Genomic DNA, 21,408 nt, shown 5'->3' with positions numbered 1-21,408 from the left:
GTCTCTTTAGATTTTTCTGTTTCTTTCTGGGTCAGTCTTAGAAGGTTGTATTTTTCTAGGAAGTTGTCCATTTCTCCTAGGTTTCCCAGCTTATTAGCATATAGGTTTTCATAGTACTCTTTAATAATTCTTTGTATTTCTGTGGGGTCTGTCGTGATTTTTCCTTTCTCGTTTCTGATACTATTGATTTGTGTTGACACTCTTTTCCTTTTAATAAGTCTGTCTAGTGGCTTATCTATATTTTTTTATTTTCTCAAAGAACCAGCTATTGGTTTCATTGATTTTTGCTAATGTTTTATTCTTCTCAATTTTATTTATTTCTTCTCTGATCTTATTATGTCCCTCATTCTGCTGACCTTAGGCCTCATTTGTTCTTCTTTTTCCAATTTTGATAATTGTGACATTAGACCATTCATTTGGGATTGTTCTTCCTTCTTTACATATGCCTGGATTGCTATATACTTTCCTCTTAAGACTGCTTTTGCTGTGTTCCACAGAAGTTGGGGCTTTGTGTTGTTGTTGTCCTTTGTTTCCATATATTGCTGGCTCTCCATTTTGATTTGGTCATTGATCCATTGATTATTTAGGAGCATGTTGTTAAGCCTCCATGTATTTGTGAGCCTTTTTGCTTTCTTTGTACAGTTTATTTCTAGTTTTATGCCTTTGTGGTCTGAAAAGTTGGTTGGCAGGATTTCAATGTTTTGGAATTTACTGAGGCTCTTTTTGTGGCTGAGTATGTGGTCTATTCTGGAGAATGTTCCATGTGCACTTCAGAACAATGTGTATCCTGTTGCTTTTGGGTGTAGAGTTCTGTAGATGTCTATTAGGTCCATCTGTTCTAGTGTGTTGTTCAGTGCCTCTGTATCCTTACTTACTTTCTGTCTGGTGGACCTGTCCTTTGGAGTGAGTGGTGTGCTGAAGTCTCCCAGAATGAATGTATTGCATTGTATTTCCTCCTTTAATTCTGTTAGTATTTGTTTCACATATGTTGGTGCTCCTGTATTGGGTGCACATATATTTATAATGGTTATATCCTCTTGATGGACTGAGCCCTTTATCATTATGTAATGTCCTTTATCTCTTGTTACTTTCTTTGTTTTGAAGTCTATTTTGTCTGATACTACTACTGCAACACCGGATTTTTTCTCCCTGTTGTTTGTATGAAATATCTTTTTCCATCCCTTGACTTTTAGTCTTTGCTTGTCTTTGGGTTTGAGGTGAGTCTCTTCTAAGCAGCATATAGATGGGTCTTGCTTTTTTATCCATTCTATTAGTCTGTGTCTTTTGATTGGTGCATTCAGTCCATTTACATTTAGGGTGATTATTGAAAGATATGTACTTATTTCCATTGCAGGCTTTAGATTCGTGGTTACCAAAGGTTCATGGTTAGCTTCTTTGCTATCTAACCATCTAACTTAACTTGCTTATTGAGCTTTTATAAACACAATCTGATGGTTCTTTAATTCTCTCCCTTCTCATTCCTCCTCCTCCTTTCTTTATATGTTAGGTGTTTTGTGCTCTTTTGTGTTTCCTTTGACTGCTTTTGTGGGTAGTTGATTTTATTTTTTGCCTTTAGTTACTATTTGATTGGTCTGCTTTCTTTGCTGTCATTTTATTTTCTCTGGTGACATCTATTCAGCCTTAGGAGTGCTTCCATCTAGAGCAATCCCTCATAAATACCCTGTAGAGGTGGTTTGTGGGAGGAAAATTCCCTCAACTTTTGCTTCTCTGGAAATTGTTTAATCACTCCTTCATATTTAAATGATAATCATGCTGAATACAGTATTCTTGGTTCAAGGCGCTTCTGTTTCATTGCATTAAATATATCATGCTATTCTCTTCTGGCCTGTATAGTTTCTGTTGAGAAGTCTGATAATAGCCTGATGGGATTTCCTTTGTAGGTGACCTTTTTTCTCTCTCTGGCTGCCTTTAAAACTCTGTCTTTGTCCTTGATCTTTGCCATTTTAATTATTATGTGCCTTGATGTTGTCCTCCTTGGGTCCCTTCTGTTAGGAGATCTGTGAGCTTCCATGTTCTGAGCAACTATTTTTTCACCAAGTTTGGGGAAGTTTTCAGCCATTATTTCTTCAAAGACACTTTCTGTCACTTATTCTCTCTCTTCTTCTTCTGGTACCCCTATAATGTGGATATTGTTCCATTTGGATTGGCCACACAGTTCTCTTAATCTTCTTTCATTCCCTGAGATCCTTTTATCTCTGTCAATGTCAGGTTCTCTGCATTCTTGTTCTCTGATCTCTCTTCCATTAATGGCCTCTTTCCCCTTGTACATTCTGCTTTTAAGTCCTTCCAGAGATTGTTTTATTTCTGTATTCTTCCTCCCAACTTTATCCTTTAGCTCTTGCATATTTCTCTGCAGCTCCATCAGCATGTTTATGACCTTTATTTTGAATTCTTTTTCAGGAAGATTGGTTAAATCTATCTCCCCAGGTTCCCTCTCAGGGGATGTCTGTGTTATTCTGATCTGGATCAAATTCTTCTGCCTTTTCACGATGATAGAGGTAGTCGCGGGCAGTTGATATGTGTGTCAGCTGGGAGAACAAAGTCCCTTCCCAGTTGCTCATCGCTTTCCTCCCCTTTGAGAACAGCGACCCCTTGTGGCTTGTGCTGGGCAGCTGCATGCCTACAGGGTCCCTGAGTCTGGCCTAGACAGCTGGAAAGGGGGCTCTGCCTGGCTGCTGTGGGTGTGGCCTGTCTCAGGCTGCTGTTCCACTATGGCAGGGCTGTGCTGGAAGTGGAACTTTAGGGGGAATGGGCGGGAGGCAGTTTATCACTGTGAGGGGCATCAGAGCTGCACTCTCGCCCAGGGGGTTAGGGTGCCCAGAGTTTCCTGTGATTCCCAGCTGCTGGGCTGAGTGTGCCAGGATGCTTCCATCCAGCTGTGAGGCTCCTGTCCCTTTAAGACTTTCAAAAAGCACTCACTTTTCTTTTGTCCCAGGGATGCCGGCTGTGGTGTCCTGCTCGTAGGTTTTGCTGTTCCATTTCCCTTGTATCCAGCACACCATGCACTGTGTGTCTATGCTCCCAGTGCGGATGACTAGGGCTGGGTATTTAGCAGTCCTGGGCTCCCTCTCCCTCCCCACTCTGACTCCTCTCCTCCCATCAGGAGCTGGGTGAGGGGTGCTTGGGTCCCACCAGGCCACAGCTTGTATCTTATCCCCTTCGTGAGGCGCTGGGTTCTCACAGGTGTAGATGTAGCCTGGCTGTTGTACTGTATCTTCTGGTCTCTCTTTTAGGAATAGTTGTATTTTTTGTATTTTCAAACATATATATAGTTTTGGGAGGAGATTTCCGCTGCCCTAGTCACACTGCCATCTTGACTCCTCTCCTCTGAATTCATCTTTTTAAGAATAATATAAACCATTGTCTTGATGTCATTTCATTTCAAATATTCATGAATTAATACCATCCCTATTTCACACTGATCCATCATTTCTACTGATATTTCTGGATGAGTGGTTCTTCTTTTGAAATCACATATCTGTGTAGATTTCTACCACTACATATCCAAGGTCAGCATGCCTTGCTGACACAAATATGGCCCTCACATCCTAGGAATACTTTTTTAGATATTTACTTATTTTACTCTTCAAAATCATTTAAGCCTATTTTACTCAGATCTCTCACTTCCTGCCCACATGCCTGTCACCTCATTTTTCCCTTAGGTGCTGAAGATGATGTTACTTAACATGTTACAGTGAAGAGTAAAGCTATCAGCCAGGATATTTCCCAACTTTTTACCAAAGCAGATACATAAACCTTCTGCATTTGTGTCTTTCTTTTTTTCATTCTTGCTGATTGTGAAGGAAGTATTATACCTCCTACTAGACAAAATCAGTTCTTAACTGGTGCTTTGAATCTCATTAATATCTAAAATTGATGTTCTTGGTTATACTCCCTTACTTATAAATACCTGTTCCTTCCTTTACTGGCTCATTTCCATTAGTATTTAATCTAATTTATCAACTCTGCTTTAAAAAGCAGCCCTCCTTCCTCTTACCATCCACTAGCTATCACCTCTGCCTTCCCTTTGGGGCCAGCCTTCTCTGTAATGATCTGTTTTTGCAGTCTCTACTTTCTGTCCTTCCACTTCTATCTCAATTTATTCCTACCTACTCCTATAATTGTACCTTAATTGCTCTCATTGGTGTAATGGAGTTGGAAAATTGAAGTGAATAAACATTTAAAGTGGATATATTGGAGAATTGGAGACAGAGCTGAGTAGGGGAAATAGCAAGGGTGGCATGATTTTGTGGGCCTAGTTAAGGTTGGAGACCACAAATATTAAAGGGAAAGAGCAAAGCATTCTTCCTGGGGCATCATGATAGGCTACCTGGAGAATATGAATTAGAGCTGGGCTGCACAGCATGAAGCCATGTTATTGCTTTTCTAACATTGTACTAGCTCCATCTTTCCTTCTATGGACAAAGGACTAAGCTTGCACTTGACTGTTCATGGAGGTCTCCGCTAGTGCTCTGTATTGTTCTTGCAGAAGTAAGTGCTTTTTGCTCAGGGAGCTGTCTTTGGTGCTCACTAATCCTCTAGACTTTCAAGAGACCAATATTACTATTTTTATTTCAATCTTATTTGTAACAAAGTAGAAATAACATTGCAAACAGAAATGTGAACCCTACTCAGATGTTCAGATCTAGTTCCTCCATTTGGGATTGGAACCATCTTCCTGTAGCTGTTGTCTTCTAAATCCCCTTGCCTCTCAGCTTTTCATGACACATTTCTTCTCTCAGACATTCCTTACCCTCATGAAATTCTCTCATGCAGAATGTGATTCATGAGGTATGTTTTCTGAAAAGGACTTTAAAAGTCTTTTAATCCTGACCCATCATATTGCAGAAGAGGAAACTGAAAAAGGAATGTTACTTAAAACAAAACAAAAACACTTAGTTTCAGTTGAAGTCAGGATTGGTGTCTGAGTGCCCTCCCATTTTGAAAAAGGACTTATTTGTTGTCATTACAAACACTTTCACAAATGAACAGTGTGTTGGGAAGTTATGAAACAATCATCTAGTGTGCGGTTACATTAGATTCCCAGTGCTGTATCTACTTTTTCCTGACTCTGTTACTTTGGTGAATTGCTAGGGTTTAAACCAGTATTTTCACTGACCTGTAGCTGGACTCTGATGTAACCTGAAGAAATCAGATTATATCCAATTATGTACTTAGTGATAAGTTAAATGTCATTTTCAAAGGATGCTTCATGGATTCAAGGTGTTTTCTACTATTTCTTGGTTGACTCATGAAGTTAAAGTACCCAGGCCTTTTTTTATGGGACTTTAAAACTTTTTGTTGAAATTATGGGTCTCAGTGCATTTTACATAATTTTTCTTTTCTTTGCATGTATAGGTGTATGTGTGTACATATGTGTAAAATGGAAATAAAGTAAATGTTATGTAAAAAATGAAAAATACCACTTGTTCAAATTCTATCTTTCTGAAATGAAATTGCATTTATCATTTTGTCATTACATGATTTTTGAGTGCTAGATATACATATAGAGAGAATATAACAAATGACAACTACACTTACATATCCTGCTGAATTTTAAGATACTTTGGGGATAGATGATTTCTAATTTATGTTTATGTTTCCACCAATTATTTACATAGTGTAAATACAAACATATTTCCAGAGAACAGATCAATAAAATCATTTACAAAGGTACACAAACTTCTAAGACTCTGAATTAAGTTCCATAAAACCTCTATAATACCAGGAAAATGTATCTAGATCTATCCCTACTTCCCCTTGTGAGGTCAGGATAAAGGAAGCCCTCTTGATACAGATGTCTGTGTAACCTCCCCACCAACAAAACTGGAGCAGATTCCTCTCTACTCTGTTTTACTATTTATAAACTGCATGGTCAGATTATGCCTACTTTTGTAATAGGCCTATGTCTGTGGCCAACATTAAACTGTATGTGAGTAGATCCAGTCTTCATATTTGAGTCTCTTCTGCATTGTGGTCCAAACATAGCAGGTAGTTAAATTAATGAGTATTTGTTAGAGTGATTCTGTTGGAAGGGATTCTGAAGGAATGGACTCAATTGATAAGAATATGAGGTTAGTCTGTTGATGCAGGATCTTTTCATTTTAGCTAATATGTGGTATGATCTGTCATTAGCTCCACAAAAAGTCATTGCATTCAGTGATTGTTCAATGGCCCCCCCATAAAACAAGCCAGCACAACTCACACTATAAGAGATATGTGCCCATATTGTGACTAGAATTTCTTCATATTTTGTGGTCAGTTTCAGAAAGAAATATTGGATCCTGTGATGGTGTTTACTCTGTATTATATGTAGAAAACATTGGCAACAAAAATGGAGAAAAAAAAAGTAAAGTGCCTCTGTGCTCTCCTCTTTTTAAACACTTAGAATATCATGATTAAATTCATGTTTACTGTGTTCTATTTTTCTAGAGATGCATGAATGACTCTAATTTCCTAATGAACATTTTTTTGTAATTCTTATTAAAATACATGGAAAAATCATCAGTGTCACAGGCATGTACACTTTGGACAAATGCTTATTACCAATTGTATGCTTAACCCTGTGCAGAAGTCCTAGAGACAAATAGATTGACAGAATGAAGAAGGCCCCTGGGAGCCCTCCTGTTAATAACAACTTAATGGACACTTTCGCTCATTTACCCAGTAGTTATTTAAGTAAATGATGACTTTGCTATTAAGAAATTGCAAATGCTGTGAAAACACCATGACATAACCTATTGTGTTTGTGAGGGAATTCTTCCCTGTGGAATGATTCACACATTCACTGAAACTGCAAGGGCCAACATAAGCTGGCTGGACAAAAGAAGAGGTGACCCTTCCCTTTTAGAGGAAACATTATGCAAATGTACTGAGGTGAGAAATAATGTTGCCTTTCCTGAAAGCAAAGGCTGTTGTTATATACGCTGTTATTCATAGGAAGGTGAACAGTTTGATGACTGACTTTATCACTGTAATCTGTAAAGAGTTGGAAACATTAGTTGAGGGAAATGGGCAACCAGAAACTACTTTGTAAGTGCAATTATTAAAATCATAATGAACCCTTTCCTCTTTTCAAGTTAAAAACAGGGAAATGCTCACAATCCCAAGATCAAGCTGTGATATTATGAAATGAAATTGATTTATCCCTAAATTCCTATAAATGTAACAAATTTCTTTACTCTGATAAAAACATTTTAGCATATTATTGCATAGAAATAAAAACAATTATAGTATTGTCTTGATACCTGCAAAAAGCTCCCATTACAGTAGAAGGGTTCTATTTTGTGTCACATAAATTAAGTCACAGACTTGCTCAGAACAAAGGACAGAGTCAGAGGAAAATATGAATGTAAAAGCATGGGTTTTAAAAAGAAAGCCCTAACAAATTTTTAAAAAGTTAAGGCCTAACAAATAACAGGATAACCTCACACTACTTCATGTGTGGTGGGCATTCAGTAAATACAGAAGCAGCATGAAAGTGTAGAAATAATGTGGCTCTATCAAAGTGGGTAGTGTTATATTGGTATGTCGCTTCTGGCTTAGGACATGGAGCAGAAGTTCTCTGGTTTTTTGTCCTGCATATTTTAAATGAGGGCTTAGATTATTTAACTTTGAAAGTATGGGCTCCTTTAAAATTCTGTAGAATTTTGCTTACTGCTTCCTAAAGCAAAAATACTCTGCTTTTATATGTATTATCATAAATCCATTTTTATTCTCATATCAAACTATCTCTCCAACTATATTCTATATTCTAAATTCATGAATACCAGAGTGAGAGTATAGACTCTATTGTGGTTGAAATGATGCATGTATATTACTGGAAAATGTGAAATAATACAATGGAATTCTCCAGTCCTGGTTTCAGAAGCAACTCTTTCAATCTCTTCTGTTGTTATTCTGGTGGGAGCTATTTTCATAATTCTAAATTTTGGTCCTATTGTTTTTGATTAATTTGCTCTGAACTTCTATTGCCTTCTTGTCACAAAGCAGGGATCAGCGCCACCTGTGATTGTAAGTGAAGTTTTCTTGGAAAGCACCCAAATCCATTTGCTTTCTTATTGTCGAGGGATGCTTTCACACTTAACTGGGGGGGTAGTGTTGAATAATGAGAGACCACTTGGGCCACAAGTCCAAAGGTTTTATTAGATCTTACCCTTTACAGGAAGAGTTTGCCAAGGACCCCTGTCATAAAGGATAGGATGAGGTTTTGGCATGCTTCTAGAAGCTTGTACGTCTCCTTTTACTAACTGTTCATAACTAACTAAATAAAATTCATAGTATTATTTTCTCAGCTACCTTTGGAATTAAGAAATACTTAAATTTCTATTTTAATTTTTAAGTTAGGCAGGTCCTCTTAAGTCTGAAATAGAAAAAGGTATCAACATTCTCACACTTGCCACTGGAATCCTCCTCCATATCCTTCTTTTTTATCTGGAATTTTATGGTATTGTATTTTGTGTGTGTCTGTACCATTCACTCAGCTTGATACTGAGCCACTTCTATGCAAACCTGTGGCAGAGACCTCTCATGCTTACCAATAGTCATGTTCTTTCCTTTGTACACCAGAGCTGACCCATTCAGTTAGGGTCAGGTGCAGCCATGTAACTAAGTTCCAGCCTATGGAATATGATTAGAAATGTGGGCCACTACTTAGAATTTGGTACATTTTAACCATGTACTAACTGAATTTTGAGGACTTCAGGGATCTGGAAGACAGTGGAGCCACAAGATAAAAGGGTATATATCAATTCCTGTCAGCCAGCATTGTAGTGTGACGTGAAGGCATAATCATCCTTTATTGTGTTGAGCTACAAGGTCCTTTTCCACCACCCTTCCCCAGCCAAATGCATTTAGTCCAGCGCAATTAAAAGGAATGATGTTTTTAATTCCATTTGTTTGTTTTTATTGATACCTTTACCTTCTTAGAAAATATATGATCCTTAAAGCATTTTAATCCTATTTAAAAATTTCCAAACATGTTATTGCTTTCCTACATTTTAGTACCAAATATTTTAATATGCAAGATAATATATGAGATGATGATTGCTCTTGAAATAGTTATGATTCATTTAGGATTGGAAACAATGTGTACTTGGATTAGTGTTTTAGGTATTTCCATTATCAGTGTTCTGTCTGTTAATCTTCCCTTTAGTGTGGGTCAGAGTGACCAACTCTTTCAGCTTGTTACCTGTTTGTGCTTGTGCATTTGTCTGAAAATGGCTTTATTTCACCTGAAGTCTTAAAAATGTCCTGAATATAAAATTCTAGACTGTGTTTATTCCTGTTCATCACCTTAAAAATATCTATTTTAAGATTTTTATTTTCTATGGTTTTAATCTGATGTCTGGGAGGATTTATTTGTTATTTATCAATATTTTTTTGGTTTTATTAGGCCTATTAAAAGATTGAATATGGGAAATGTTCCATTGTGGTTATTCATAAATTGACTCTGGTTCTCTGTAATTTTTGTTTCCAATTCTAAAAAAATGTAAGATAGACCTTCTCAATGTATCCTCTAAATCACTTATCCTTTCTTTACATATTTTAAAATTTTTTGTCTTAGTGCTTCAGTCTGGATAGTTTATTTTTTAAATCACCTTCCATTTCTATAATTTTCTTTTCAGCTGTGCCTGCCCTGCCTAAATTTATCAAAAGTTTCAAATATGTAATTTATAGCTGATTCTTTCTTAAATTTGCAATGACACTTTTAAAGTCCAGTACTTCATTGAATACTCAATTGAATTTATCTACATAACCATATTGAACATGATTATTTTATAAACTGTATTTGAAAATTCCAGTACCTGTTTTTTTCTATGGATCTGTTTTGTTTGATCCTTTTACTTTTTGTTTTGATACTGCCTCTTTGTGTATTTTGTTTCCATGACTATTTACTGGATGTATTTTGAAAAAGTATTTTGGAATTATTTTTTATTCTTACAAAGGATTTTCTTTTCCTTTGCCCATCACCTGAATGTGCTAGCAGTCCAGAGCCATGGATTAAAATTGCTCTAAGATCAGAAATGTCTATTTCTCTACCTACGGAGTGTAGCCATTAGGAGTTGAATCAGAGCAGAGGTTGTTTCCCTGAAGTTTTCATTGTTGGTAGAAATGCACAGAACAGTTTCCCAGTATTAAGTTCTTCCTTTTAACAACTTCCCTCAGATCCAAAGAAACACAGCAGTGCTTTGATCCTAGCTGAAAGTGGAGAGTCTTCAAAGGCAGTAGGCCCTTCTATGATGGCCCCAAAATTCTGAGCACTGTCTACCTTGTTTCTGAGTCCTCCGAAGACTGAGCTCTGATTCTCTGTTGTCTGTTCTATTGGCAAATGGTCCTGAGCAGAAGTGTCTAACTGTTCATTTTGTGAGGCTCTGAGTAATATGATCTTTGATTAGTAATGTGATCTAAATATCTTTGGTGAGCAGAAGGTATTTCCTCTGTCACTTTTTTTAAAATTTTTTGAGAGGGATGCTTAGTTTGAATAGCTAGTCCTTAACTAACTAAACAATTATTTCCTTGAAAATATTGTCTTAAATTTTCCCTTTTACTCTTTTTCTAGAACTCTCATTCATCAGGTATTAGATTTCCCATCTTTATATGTCTTACTTTCTAGGAAAATTTTTATTTCTGTCTCTCTTGCCCTGTTAGCTGTGTGGTTTTATCATTTTGATTTATTTTTCTTCTACTTAAAAAAAAATGACAATTTTATTTTCAAGTAAATATGACTTTTTATTTTCTGTTACTTTTGCCGAGTCCCACTGGTATTCTTTATGGTTGTAATTATTTCACAAATCTCTCTGACTAGTATGTAATTTCTTAAACATTCTATCTTTTTCTGTTAATTGTTTCTTCTAAAGTTACTTGTACATCTCATATATCCTTGCTCTCTATTACAATCTGCTTTAATCATTCCAATGTGTTATAATCCTTTGCTGCTGCTCCATATTTAAGGATAAAGGAATGGGCAGCTTGTTTATTAGGACCTCTGCGCTTGACTTTCTGGCTGGCAGGCTTTAACGTATGGTGAGTGGAAAGGAAAGGAGTGAAATGTTATGCTACAGGCTGTTTGGCACAGGGGACGCACCAACAATTCAAATGTTCTTGTAAACATATAATTAATTCTTGTTTTATCTGCCATGAAGGTATAAGGGTACTCCTTTAAGAATAAAACACAGGAGTACATAGATTAATTTCTCCAAGAAATACTGTGGAATGAGTAAATTTTTGAAAGAAATTAGAAAAGCCACTCAAAGCTCATAATTAAAAAAGATTTATATGGGAAGTATACTGTATATTTTGGTGTTTGACAAGATAAGATTGATTTAAAAACATGGAATCTTAGTGTTGGAATAACATTTGGTGGTATTCAAGCTGAATTTTTCTTTTATAGTAACTTGCCTTTCCCATAATAGGATAACCTTTACCCTTAGATCAAAGATCAGAACTCATAATTTAACAAAATGCCATCTTTTATGCTGGACAGATCTAATTGCTAAAAAGTTCTTCCCAGTAAACAGCATGCCAAAGTTGTAATGTAAATCAAGTATGACAAATATTATGCCTTTATTGAAAGGATTTCATTATGTAGTCTGTAAATATCAGCATACGTTAATAATTGATGGTTTCTGTGAAAATAGAAGGTAGTACTTTGCATTCATGTGGTTTGTGAGCAAAGGAAATTGACAAATAGATGGGTAGAATAAACAAGGCTTTAGGCATGATGATTAGCGGATCAAAAAAAACTGCTTTCAATTAATTTCAAAGAATAACATAAGAGCAATGCAAATGTAGCAATCAAAATTCCTGCTTAGGCTGAATAAAGTAGTTTCTGTAATGTAGTGTGTATCATAGTAGCTTAATAAATATTTGCAAATATTTTTGTTATTGTCATTAACAATCCAGTTTTAGCTATAAACTGAGCTAGGATGTCCATTTAGTAAGTCTTAGCATAATTATGAAGCTTAGATTTGGCTTAAAATGTATTCTTTCTTTTCTTACTCCCTTCCTCTGTCCCTCTCTCACAATTGCTTTCTCTTTCTTTGACTTTTCTGTAGATACACAAATTCAGACTGGCTTTAACAATTTGGCTGACTAAGTTTTGATACTCTGAACCCAGAATTCATTACCATTATTGAATTATGTCTACATCCATTTCTGAGATTTCATCTGTTTAAACTCTTCTAAAGCTAATTATAGCCAGAAGTTCTATCCACCATCACATTGAGTCAAATAACTGAATCAATTAAGCAACAAAGTTCAGAAACTCATATCAAATAAAGTCCATCTTATTTTTTTATAAGTTTTAAAATTTAAATTTTGTTTCATTTATTAGTCATGATTGATTTAATGTGATGAGGTAATATTTTATTAAATAATTAAATAAACCACCTTAAACAGAAACTGTCTATCTTAAAGATGTAAATTAGAACTTTCTGAATAGTACAACAACTTTAAAACTTTCCAGTTGTGAAAATGGTTCCATAATGTGTTTTTGTTTTTTAATTCAGATGATAGGTAAATATAGAAACTGTGTACAGTTTAAGATAATAAAATACATAAAAGGGTTGCATATCAACACTTTATTGTATAGTGTATTTATTTATTATTTATTGTATTGTAACACTAGTTGTATAGTGTTACAATTAACACTATATTCTTGGTCATTAACACTGAATTGTTAGGTTTAGCTTCTGTATCTTACTAGCAACTACACATAATTAACAGAATATATTTATTTTGAAAATACAGGCATATGAATCTGGAAAATATATCCCTATAAAGGAAAAACTCTTTATCTTTTCTAAGTAGTGAAAAACCCAGTTCTTCCCTACTGTTTGTTTCTTCCCTGTGAGTCTCCCTTACTACTCATACAAAACACTACTTTTGGTCACCAAATGTGTGGGGGATTTTCCCCACACCAAGCAACTTTCTGTGATATCAACTGGCTATCTTACCATTAAACTCACTTCTTACACTATCCTGAGATAGCGTCAGATCCCACAGGGTAAAGACTCAGCCCCACAGACATGCCCCCCAACTACCAGATGCTAGTTAGAACCAACTGGCTGTCATTCAAAGGTTCAAAGAGTTCTATTTATTTGCTAGAGAAGCTCACAAAACTCAGGGAAACACTTATGTTTACCAGGTTGTTAAAGGGTCTGACACAGCCAGATGAAGAGATACTAATTCAAGGTCTGGGAGTGTCCTGAGGGCAGGAACTTCTGGCCCGGTGGGTTGAGGTGTGTTACTCTCCCATGTTCACCAACCTGGAAACTTTCTCAACCCCACACTATGGGGATTTTAGGGAGGCTTCCTCAGATAGGCATGACCAATTATTAACTCCATTTCCAGCCTTTCTCCCCTGTCTTAAAGATTAGGGGTGGGGTAGAAAATTCCCAGCTATAATCATGCCTTGGTCTTTCTGGTGCCTGGCCTCCATCCAAGAGCCATTTAGTAGCCACTGATGATCACCTCAACAGAACAAGAGATGTCCTAGTGCTCTTATTATTTAGGAATTTACAAGAGTTTTAGGAGCCCTGTGTCAGGGTCAGGCTCAGAGACAAATATTAGAAGAGAGGCTCCTAGTGCTCTTATCACTTAGGAAATTACAAGGGTTTCAGGAGCTCTTGACAGGAACCAGGGTTAAAGACCAATATATATTTTTTCTATTATCTCACAACCCTGCACAAACATGTTCTTAATATAAGAAAGGGAAAAACTTTTATATTTGATGTCAATACCATTCAGTATTTTGAGAAAGACTATGTTTACATACCTTCTATTATAGTATATTGTTGTAATTGTTCCATTTTTTAGTTGTCATATACCCAAGTAGGGATTTATAGTGAGAAATATCACTTCTAGAGAATATATAAGGATTATACAAGTCTGAAGAAAGTACTTAGTGCCTGTTGGTTTTGTTTCAAGGTAGAAAATTCAAGAGACAGAAAGGTATGTTTAACTATTTTCAAAACTGTTCTCCTCTTATCTGGAACACTCATTCATGCTGGTCTCTGTCTAGTTAAGCCAGTGACCAACTTAAAGACATTAAAGAGAAACATAAAGAGATCTTTTATGACTATTAGTTTTTTAAAAGCTTTTGGCTTAGTCATAGATTTCTGAAATATATGATAATGACTGTGAGAAACTCTATTGAGAAATAACAACCAAATGATTTTATTTCCTACTTTTGTCTAATTTAACTCTCAAGAATGTTCTTAAATAAACCCAAGTTTGGCTTTGACTTTTTCTTTACCTGTAGAACTATTGATTGCAATACATGGCACAGGGAAATACTTTTTTTCTTTCATAAAGACAGTGCATATTTTCTTATAAAAAAGACACTTGGGCATTGATTTCAGGCAACTCTTTGATAAAGGAGAGAGAGAATTCAATATGCTTTACCTGTGTTATTTATTGACATATTATAAAAATCCAGGCCAGAGGGTGAATTTGTTTGAGAAGCACTGGTGTATTTTATTTTCTTCCCCATTAGACACTAGCATTTATTATGTTTTCTACAGTGAACTGTTTGGGATAGGTAAATTTGATAATACTGAAAATGGTTTGCTCAATGTAGTCGAAGGCAAAAAACTGAAAAAGATAGGACTTGCTTCCAACTAAGATGGAATAACAGTAATCATAAATTAGTTTCCTGTCTGAAATAAGAACAATAACAAACATAAAATAAAACAGACAGAATATTTGAAACAATGGTTTTTAAGACACTGGACTTCAGGCAGCAAAGCACAGCGATCCCTGAGAAATGGAAAACAAATGGGATGAGCCCCATATATACCACAACAGCTTACTGCCTTGAGGGAGTGTAAGAAGGGGCAATCCAGGTGAAGAGCAGAAGACTCTCTGTCTTAAGGAAACAGACATGATAGACTGGGGAGATTGAGGTGGGTAGAGCGGGCAAGGCAGATGACCAGGGAGAACAGAGTACAAAAAAGATCAGCTGAAGATGTCTTGTGAATATTCAGTAGAGTACTGGAGCAGCACATGCGTTTAAAGAAACTACCTGGACTCTTTCTTACTCTTTTCAGGCCCTTATAGCAAAATACCATAAACTGGTGGCTTACTCACAGAAATTTATTTCTCACGGTTCTGGAGGCTGGGAAGGCTTAAATCCAGGTGTCAGCGTATTTGTTGTCTGGTGAGATCCTGCTACCTGGCTTGTAGACACCATCTTTTCTCTGTTCTTACATGGCAGAACGAATGAGGGAGCTCCCTGGGGTCTCGTATGTAAGGGCACTGATCCCATTCATAAGGGTTCTGCCCTCATGACTGACAAATCAAAAACTCTAGAGACTGAGAGATCTCTAAAATCAAAAGGGCTTATTGAGCCTTTACAGATGTAGCCAGATAAGGACTAAGTCCTGGTACAGGAAGTTCCTACTTTACCAGTAGCAAGACCTAGTAACAGAAACAACTTGTCTGCCACCCTGAAGAAAGAGGGCATGTTTCTGAGGTGGTCTCAAGAAAAGAAAGTTTTTCAATTCACATTGGCTACATATAAGGAAGGTGGGCAAAGGTGAAGTGGGGAAAATCCAGGCATAGGTGATTAGTCCATAAAGAATGCTCGTGGTGGATTGGTTGTTGATGATAGGTAGTCAGGCACTGTTCACACACAAGAGGGATGCAGTGCTTCTGGGAACCTTCTAGATAATTGTTGAAATGATTTTATCCAGGAACTGGAGTTTCTGGTTAGCTACAGTCCTCAGCTATTGACTGATGACCTTTCTTGTCTCTCTCCCTCATTCTCCAGCCCTTATGTCACTTAATTTAGGATATTTCAGAATTTTTCCTTATCAATACTGTGGTTTTTGTCACTTTATAATATATATAAATTTTCTAAGTCTTTATTCTCAACAACCTGTGTTATCTTTTCATTTGCATACAGTATAAATCACTCTTTGTAGTGTACATTTCAGTTTACTTTCACAAATGCATAGATACCCGAACAACCCGTTCAGAATGGCTTCCACTCCAAGAACTCCCTCAGATTGCTCCTCTTGTCCCACCCCACCGAATACCTGTGCATACCACACATCCATGTCGTCTGGCTGTGACTTTCTGGGAATATCATAGAAATGAAATCACACCATATGGAGCCTTTGAATCTAGTGTTTTTGACTTAACAAAATACATTTAATGTTCCCTCCTGTGCACCAGAGATCATGAGTTCTCCAGTCTTTCTGTTCTTCGTCAGAATAGTTTTGGCTGTTCTGTTTGCTTCGCCTTTCAGCATGAACTTTAGAAACAACTTGTCAATATCTATAAAATAACTGGTTAGTTTTGATTGAAGTTATCTTTATAAATAAAATGGGGTAAACTGATATATTAGTGTCAAATTATCTAATATATGAATATAGTATCCCTCTCTGTTTACCTATATTTACTTTCATATTCTTTGTTTGTGTTCATAGTTTTCAGGTAGCTCACTTATTTTGATGGCTATACCTAATTACTTCATTTGTTACTATTAAAATATGTTTTTACAAAATTTTAAATACCTATAGCCTTTAATAGTACAGATAGTATAGCAATATGAATGCCCTTTATATTTCTTCCCAGTGACTTTCATCCTCATTAAGCTCACTTATTTATTAGTTCTTTGGTCCTTTTTGTTCATTCATTTGGATATTCTATATAGGCAACCATGCTGCCTGCAGATATTGTCAGTTTATGTCAGAAATGCTTTCCAATCTGGGGGCCTTTTGTATCTTTTTCTTTCCTTGTTGCTTTGGTTGGGACCACTATTACAATGTTGATAACTGTGAAAAAAGATTTCATTGTTTTATTCCAAATTTATAAGGAAAACATTAAGTTTTTCATATTAAGTTTGATGTCAGTTTTTTTTTTGTTAATGCTGTTTTTGTGCTGGAAAAAAAATCCCTTCTCTATCTAGTTTACTGGGATTTTTGATCATGGCTGAATGTTGAATTTTTTAAAAATTCTTTTTCTTCCTCTTTTCATATAGTTTTCTTTATAGTCTGTTAATGTAACAGATTACATTGGAGAGGAAAAATAATTTTCCCTATATCGTTCTAAGTTCTTGGCTAAGACCCCTCTGTAAAAAAGACAGGTTAACAGGAGAAAAAAGTTCATTTTATAGTACAGGGGCCTCACAAAGATATGAGACTCAAAGATAGCTGGGTAACTGAGGCTTATATACCATCCTGAGCCAACAAGAAGTGATAGAGGTCTGGGGCTTCCAAGGGGAGAAAGACAATTCACAGGAAGTTGAGAACAGAAAATGTTTGGTAAATAAATGTTTGCCCTGTCATTCAGATAAGTCTCCCAGATGAAAGCATTACCTCTGGTAATACCTCTCTTCCTGGTACAGGCCCACTCTCTAAATTATTTTAGGCAGTTAAAGGGAAGGTGAAAAGGCTTTCCTAAATCTGCTGTTTCTTAATCACCTTCAGCTTGAAATAATCCACATGCCAAGTGGCATATTTTGGGGTGGCATGTTGTGCTACCCTTCAATTACATATGATTGATTTTCCAATGTCAAAACTTTGTGCTTTTCTGGGATGAATTCAACTGGGTCATCATAATATTTATTTTTATATATTGTCTCATGTTCATAACTAGTGTTTTTGTTGAGGATTCTTGATCATTAGGAATATTGGTCCATGGTCTACTTCTACTTCCACATATTTGTCTTCATTTGGTATTCAGTCGATACAGGACTCTTAAAATGAGTTAGGTAGTTTCCTTCCTCTTCTGTGTTTTCAAAGCAATAGTGTAAAATTTCCATTATTTCTTCCTTAAGTGTTTGGTAGAATTCATGAGTGAAAAATCTCTACCCATAGTTTTCCTTTTTTAGAAAGGAAGCTTGTTATCTACAAGCTTAATTTTTAAATACATAGAAATATTTATGTTATCTATTTATTTTTGTATTAGTATTATTGTATGTATATGTCCAGTTCAGCCTTGTTGTCATATTTATGAGCATAAGGTTGTTATATTATTTCTTCTTTTAATATGTGGAGTCTGATATTGGTCATTTGCATCTTCACTCTCTCTGTCCTTTTTTATTGGTGTCTGACTAGAGGTTTATTCATTTTACTGATATATTCAAGGAATAAGCTTTTGATCTCATTGATTTTCTTGGTTTGGTCACATTGGTTTTCTCTATTTAATTTTATTGACTTCTCTTCTTACCTTTGTTACTTCCATCCTTCTGTTTGCTTTAGATTTAATTTGTTGTGCTTTATTTACTTCTTTATGGTAAAAGTTTAGACTGATGATTTGCCATTTTCCTATTTTTCTAATGTAAGTGTATTACATAGAATTTTCTTTAAAGCATTGCTTTAGATGTATTCCACAAATTTTGCCTGTTGAATTTTCACTTTTTGAGTGGAGTATTCTATAAATGTCCATAATATCAAGGGAATTGATTGTTCAAATAATTTATATCACTGCTTAATATTTGTCTGCTTTTATTAATTACTGAGAGATGTTGAATTCTCCAACCTTAATTGTATATGTGCTAATTTCAACTTCTATTTGTATTGATTTTTGCTCATTTACTTTGAAGTTCTACTGTTAAGTTGCATATCCACTTAGAATATTTATGTATTTTCATAGATTTTCTCTTTTTGATTATGGGATGTCTGTCTTTATCCCTAATAATATTTATTGTTATGAAATTTAGATTGTCAGATATTAATATAGCTATATAAGTTTCTTTTAGCGAGTCTTTGCATAGTATCTTTTTTTCATCATTTTACTTTTGACCTGTCTATATATTTATATTTAAAGTAGGTTTCTTACAGAAAGCATATGATTGGGTCTTGCTTCTTTTATCCATTTGGATTGTCTAGTTTTTAACTGGTGTGTTTGACTGTTCATATTTAGTGTAATTAATGATATGGATGGATTGAATCCTACTGTCTTGCAAACAGTTTTCTATTTGTTTAATCAACTCTTTGTCTTTTTTGTTTTATTTCAGTCTTTTCATGGATTAATTGAGTGTTCTCAGGATTCCATTATCTCTTGTCTGTTGACTATTTCTGCTTTTTAAAAGCCTTTTTGTTTACCCAGGGGTTTTCAAAATATGTTGTTAAAAATGTATGATGTTAGGATATCTGAGATTCTTAAATCTTCTATTGTGGTTGAAAGTCCCCCGTTTTTAGGGCTGCTGCACAGAAGAGAGGAGTCTTAGGTGCTGGGTTTTGAAGGACTCTCTGGGCTGGGCCACTGTGGAGGGACCTTCTGTGCGTGCTGCTTGGCGACCTTGGTATCTGTCTGGAGAGCAGGTGAGCCTCAGGCCTGCAGGGGAGGTGTGTCCTTCTTCTGGCCACTCAGCTAATGTTGCCAGCACTACAGTTAATCATTTTGCAGGTGGTGCTGGGCTCACCTGATGTCAGAACTCCCCTCCTATCTGGGGAAGATCTCTGAGCTGCCTTGTGTTGGTAGCCCTACTGCTGGGTTGTACCTCTAGTCCTGGGGCCCCTAACAAGTGTTTTTTCTTCTTACTACCTTTCAGAGTTCTGTTTGTCTCTTAAGTTATGTCCTTTGTTTGTCTCTTAAATTATATCCAAGGTTTATAGTTGTTTTCAGGGTTCTTTCACCATCTTTTCTAAAACAAAAATCAACACTCTCCATCCATTTGAAGCTAAAAATAAATGTGTATGGGTCAACTTAAAGAAATATAACTTCAGAAGGAAACTCATCTGCACAACTTTCTTATACTAAAATGAGAAAGCCAAAGCTGTAGAAATCTTTTAATAAAATGTGAAATGATATTTATTGGTCGTTATGTGTTTTTGTGAGCTATTTATGTTCTTCTGCAACACTGAATCTATTAGCTTACTGTTCCACTGTTTACTTTTAGGATACCTGCTCCTATTCCCAGATGTGATTAAACAAAATGGGAAGATTATGTTCTGATGTGAAGTAGTGCAAAGGACACACAATATGAGTCTGAACAACTGACAAGGTGCTCAATATCTAACTTGAAAATAAACCTATTCTGGATAATTACCTCTACTCTCAGGCATTTATATCAGGACATCTTATGGAAGAATTTGTAGTCACCTTTCTTAATTATCAGAAGTTTTCCTATGAATCTTGGGCATTTGTAGATATAAGCTATACTTAGTAATGACTAATATTTTAGAAATCCTGGCCTGACTTACATATTTTGTGGTTTCTTAATTCTTCACTTTCTTAGCATTTTATTGAAAGCTTGAAAATCAACTATAATTCTAAGCCATACTTTAGTTACCCATTCTAGGATATTTCTATACCTGACAAAGTCTTTTACTGTACTTACAGAATAACACTAGAATATTCAATTTATTATTTTATTTAGTTCTTAAACTTCTAAAATTCCCAGTGATAAAAAATATTTTTATTCCAATGCAAGTCTTTGTAAATGGGAAAATATACTCTTTAAAGAATTTCTATTGAATACTTATTATCTAATTGTCATTATGTCTATAAAGATGTAAGGGTATTGGATTTTTATATTCTTCAAACATTTAAAAGAATCGAGGCATAGTTCCAAATTATTTATGCATCACTGACCATGATAAGCCACAAAAGAGAAAGGAAATAACAATATGAATAGAAAAAAAATAGAATTCTATGTTACCCTGAACAGTTATTCATAAATACTCCTCTTTTTATTCATATACATATCTCTTCTTTTTCTCATTATGTGTGAGTTGTTTATTACTATACATGTATAATTCTATGGCTAAATTGAATATTTAATTTTATTTATAAATATAAAATGAGAAACTTAAAAGGAAATCAGCAATAGAAAACTAAAGCAAAAATATACCCTATGAAGCAGTTTACCCAGAGAAACTTTCATTTGACTTACAGATATATTATTTTGACACATGTGAAATTCCCAAATTTCCATCTGATTTCTGTCTCCACAGAAGACATGGCATGTAACTCAATAGAACCTATACTAGGAGCCTGGATGTAGGAGGGGCAAATTGGAGAGGTTAAAACCATAGGAGAGACTTCTGCTTTGAAGTATGACAGTCTAAGATCCTACTGATTGAAGCCCAAGCAAACACAGTAATAAAATCTGGACACAACAGGAATTGGACTACCTGGATGAATGGGAGATTTTATAGGTGCGCACACACTGGTGAGAAGTTCAGTTCTTGGAAGAGGGTCACTGGGGAGACACACAAGTAAATTCCAGGTTTTATCCTGGGCCTAATCAGCCATATCCAACACAGCACAAGTCAGGGCACTGTGGCTGAAATCTCAGTCATTCTGGCCTGGAGAAACAGAAAAGTGAAGCCCAATAATGTTTAACACTAAAGAGAGTGAGAAGGGGAATCCAAAACCCTTCTTACCCTCATCTCTGACACCAGAACTGCACAAGTGGGATAGAGCCAGAAC

This window comes from Manis javanica, chromosome 1 (assembly GCF_040802235.1).
Source record: "Manis javanica isolate MJ-LG chromosome 1, MJ_LKY, whole genome shotgun sequence".
Lineage (NCBI taxonomy): Eukaryota > Metazoa > Chordata > Mammalia > Pholidota > Manidae > Manis > Manis javanica.
Note: the sequence above shows the minus strand (reverse complement) of the source record.